Below are 5255 nucleotides of genomic sequence, written 5' to 3'. Positions count from 1 at the left end.
ATCCTGCTCCGTTTTCACTCTGTCCGTTTCTGCAACCCTGGAGAGAGACCGGAGAAAAAAGTCAAGCAAGGGAGGAGCAATCATAAGTGTGTGTGTGTGTGTGTGTGTGTGTGTGTGCGCAGTCTCATCTAACTTCACGCAGGATATGTACACAAGTTTCTGTTGTGGCTCTTCAGCTGTTTCACCATGGTGCCCTACAGGCATGTCCCTTCTCTTTAGTCGTCCTACATCAGCTGTTGCCTGTCACTGGTTTTCCTTTTGTGTCGCCTCTAAATCTGTTTGCCCAAAACAAAGGTCAGGCTAGCAAAACAGTCACATTCTAGTATCCTTCACTCCGCTGTGCCTCTTGCAGCTTCTCTCTCTCCTCCATCCTCTTTCTACTTTGATAACTCACTTAATTATTTAGCTAAAGGCTATTCGGCAGTAGTTTTAGCATTGGCTGATGACCTTGTCAAATCCTCCTTTATGTCCTGTAAAAAATTGAGCATGCCCTGTTAAGGACTTCACAGTGAATTAAAGGGCCCTGTAGCACAGACATTCACGCCCAAAGGAAAGTGAGCCGTGTGAGTGAACATGGGAACACTGACTGGCTTTTCTGTCACTAACAAGCAAGGAGAACTTGAGCGATGTGCACTAATTCAACACGGGACAGAGTGAAATCATTGCGGCATATTTTTGATTATGTCAGTAGGGAACTTTAGCATTTAAGCGTTGGAAACATGCAACTGTGAAAAAGTTTCATTGGGATTAAAAAGTTGTCCATTTAAATAAATTTGTGATTAAGGAACATGATCATCAACAGACACAGGAGGTATTGAAGGGCATGCAACTGATAAGTCTGCAGAGATCTTTTCTCTGGTGATGCTCTCCATTAAGAGGCACGTATGCTACAGTGTTTTTAACCGTCAGTCCTACAGCACTTCAAGCTACTAATTAACCAGAAAATCAATAAAGAAATTAATTAATGTACCAAAAGAATGTCTCCCCCTTACAACCATATTGTTACATCTCCCTCATTACTTTCCTTCCACCCCCATCTCAGATAACACACATCAACATAAACAATGTCAGCTAAGATTAATAGTTGCAATGTGGCACTTATGCTCAAGTATCTGCTGAAACCAAACATTATGCTCCTAGTTGGAGCAATTGGACATATAGACAAAAGAAGACACAATCACCTTCTGGGACAAATATTGTCTGTGCAGCATCTTGGAAATTAAAGGAATTAAAGGTGACATTCTGATCACATTCACATCTGCGCATACAGATTTGCATTGCATGATAAAATGTAAAATGGCATGTTGGCAGACAGATACAAGCTGTAATAGTCAAGCTCATTTCACTTCATTTATTTTCCCTGTCTGGTTTTGTCATCCGGTGTTTGAAATTTGAGTTCATTACTGAGAATCAGGGCAGAGTGGCACCCATCCAAGCACCCCGCAGCGTTAAACTGAAAGGACTCAGGATTAGGCACTGATAAACAGACTGCTGTTTATTTAAGATGACAAATTGAGGCACCTTCACACCTTCAGGGTTAGAAATACAGATATGGAGCTGTGTGTGATGGATGGGCAATCAGCAAAGAGAGTGAGAAAGTGAGCAGGTTTAAATCCGTGCAGTCTTTGCACGCTGCTGGCTGTGAGGCTCATCCTCTCTACAGTATCTTCAGGGGTGCAGTGACACGATTTCACCCATGTGAGTGGCGTTCGAGTAATGTATCTCTCTTCGCCGCTTGAGTGCCCACATCTATCAGCAGTACAGGCCTGTGCGGCACCCCTCGAGAAGAATACACCCCAAACAAAGGAGAAAGCTCAAGTGTTAGAAGAGGAGCATTAATAACTCTCCAAGTGTGGAGAAAAGGGTGACAACAGGAGATCGTCACACAATATAGCAGGGAAAGATATAGTATGCATTGTAAGTCAGTCAATACTTTAGAAAGAGTGAATAATAGAGAAGAAAAGACAGAGAGAGAGAAAATGAGTGACAGAGAGGGAGGTGAGAAAGAGAAGAAACAGCTTGTGCCATGGGGGTTAAGCTAACACCCCTGTTTCCTGGCGACTACAGTCCCTGTTGTCTTTGGCAGCATGGCCAGCACGCGGTGCAGGGGGTGATGGGAAACAATCGTGATGGCGATGGTGACAGATTTAAAGCTGGCAGCCAATATGGTGCTACTCGCTTCTGATCTCAGCCCAATATAAAGCATCATATATGTCATTTCCCTAAATGTACTGGCTTTTCCGGTTAAGGCCCAACATCAAACAAATACAGCTTATAGGCGCCACTGAACGACCATTCACCAGCAGCCATTAATTAACAATGATTCAAAATCTAGAAATCAAGATGCTCCATGATCCTTTTAACAAAGCTGAACTTTTACAACAAAATATTCCCAATAGAAGTTGTCAGCAGACATGAGGAAGGAGCAGATAGTGAAAAAGTGCTCTGGCCACAGGCATTCTCACATGGAGACCAGCCCTAATGAGGCGTTTAGCAACACCCAGGTGCCCTGTAGAGAACACTATTATCAAGTCCCTCCATCTCCACAGGACAGAGTGCATTAGTACGGTTATTTGTCTTTATTCCCTGACCACAGGCATTGACCTGGCAGAACAACATAGGTAATTGTTTCTAGCTCTCAAGACAAGAGTTGTTGTTCTTGGCAACAGTCAATCATCTTTTTTCACATTGCATTTAAGCAAGCATGTAACTCCCCTGTGAGTCTGTGTGAGTTCATGTCTCGAAGGGAAAATATAGGACAGCCATCAGGCCACACTGTTTGTGTTTTCACTGAACACAAACTATAAAGCAGATTCAAGAAACAACATTTTTAAGGTTGTTCTGTTTGCTATAACTACCGTTATAGATGTCAGTAAAGAAGGGAAAACACCACTGTTCAAACACAGACACGCACCTCTCTTTCTCTTTATGTCTTGGCACTGTAGTGTAGTGTATATTTTAGAGAGAGGGTCATTTATTTCACTTTCCATAACAAGCTAAAAGATTTCTAGAAACAAAGTAAAATAGCATTGTCAGCTCTGTGTCCAAATAAAGAGGCCTGCAGCACAGCTTTAATAAAAACTGGTAATATTGATCTGAAGGGTCCAACATCTTTATCTCCTAACTCTTGTCTAAACTGTTTTGCCTTAACAATGTAAACATTGAACACGCTATGCTGAGAATTAACTGTCGCCAGAGAAGAAGCAAATATGAAACACGCGATCCTTGAAGTGATGGAAGATTTTTCTGGACTGAGATCAAAACCTCATCCTACATACAATTATACTAAAGATTTTTGGCAACTTTTATAGCATCGCTCACTCTTTTTTCTGTTATTTGTTTACTCAGGTCATAAAGTAATCATCAAGGCAGCAAGCTGTGTTTCATTTTAGATTTCAACCACAAACATTAGCCAACCTTATCTGGGAGAAACACTGTATTTATCAGCACAGCATGTGTGTCTCTTGGGAAATTACATATCACTTCAAAAAATGAATGCAAAATAAATTGCCTAAATATCCCCTTACACACACAATTTAATCATCTGAACATGGTGATACAGACAGAGATGGGCTTTGAAGTTGAAAACGCTGCCACAAAATTAGCTCTAAATAATGAATGAACGCATAGTACAAAACATGTTAGGTAAGGATATCTAATACCACTCCATGGAGCAGAGCAGGGATCATTTGATCCCTTGCCATTAGGAAAATCTGTATTTCCTGCAGCCGTTTAGCTTCTAATAAATCCTATAAATCAGAACCCCACAGGCTGTCTGATTACAGAATGCCCCTCTCACACAATTAAACGCCAGTGGAGTCCTGACAGTTAACTCCACTGCCCTAGTTAGATAGTTTAAGTGAGGATTATTTTGCAACACATACACATATTCACAATACATTCACATAAAAAATGGCCCATGTCTCGTGAGATTAAAATTTTGCTTAAAACTTCTATGCATGAAATCAGTGAATGGTAATGCCCAGACGAGAGGACATACCAGTGGAATGTTTTCCGTTGGGAAGTGAAGAGTATGTCTGCAGGGAAAAAGCCAACAGAGATGGATAAAATTCCAACCCTGAAATCCTCTCTGTACACATTTTGTCCCTCCCTAAGCTGTTATCTGAAAACACTGGTAAGAGAATACTGGGCAACTGGTAACCAAATACACCAAAGGCAGATGATAGTGCTTGTGCTGCCTTTGTTAAAGACTCACTTTATGTTTAATGTTGCTGTTTAATCTGCTCAACTTTATACAACTCAGACAGCGCCAGCTCAGGTCTGCTGTCACACCAGGGGTGAATGGAAAGGAGTGGGGGCGAGAAGTGATATTGGATCTGTGGTTTTACTCTTTTCAATAGAGACGATGGAAATGGAAAAACACAATGTGGAAACATAGTCGAGTGGCTATTCGATACAGAGGAGCGACCATGTAACTGAGACAACGCCATATGGACAAACATGCCGATAGGTTTTGTTGATAAGCGACAACAAAACAAGTAACTCTACACATGCTGAATAGGTCATGACCCGGGCATGCAACTCTGAATGTGTATGAGTGTCTGCGTGTATGAACATATGTGTGTGTGTAAGCTGATACCATCCTGAGGTAGGCAAATGGGAGTAATAGAGCATGAGTAGTGACTGACAGTTGTAAGTGCTCATGCTTGTCTCCTGATGGCCCGAGGATACAGGGGTACACCCAGTTATGCTATGCAACAGCTCTTCTCAAGAGCAGTAAAGTCTTCTACAAATGTGGGAAACAACTCTATTGTTCATTCTGATTCCTGTAAGGGCTTTTGTTACATGGTTCCTGACCAGCTCCAGTGCAGTTCAGCACATACAGAGGAAACACAGAGGCCGCAGAGCTGCAGGCAAACCCAGCCGGGCTGTCTGTCTGCAAGTCGTTGGCACCTAGCCGTTGTAGACTCTCTAAACATACTAACATCACCACTGCAGCAAAGGTGCCCTAGCTGCTTTGTCTGTCTGCACTGAAGGATTCTGGATACATGACCATATAAGGCTAGGCCAGTGTGCTGCATGGCTACAAGTATGTTTTTATAACACTTTCCACCCAAAACCTGGTGAGTTTTGAGAAAGCACTCTTTCAGTTTTTAGTTTTCATCACCGTCCAGGAAAATGTTTCGGCATGAACTGCATGTTGTCTCAGAGTGCAGGAACAGTGCTGTAGGCCATTCAAAGCACAGCTGAATAGTGATGCTGTGAGTTTTCGGGGTAATATTGGATCAGTCCAG

This window comes from Pempheris klunzingeri, unplaced genomic scaffold (assembly GCF_042242105.1).
Source record: "Pempheris klunzingeri isolate RE-2024b unplaced genomic scaffold, fPemKlu1.hap1 Scaffold_61, whole genome shotgun sequence".
NCBI lineage: Eukaryota > Metazoa > Chordata > Actinopteri > Acropomatiformes > Pempheridae > Pempheris > Pempheris klunzingeri.
Note: the sequence above shows the minus strand (reverse complement) of the source record.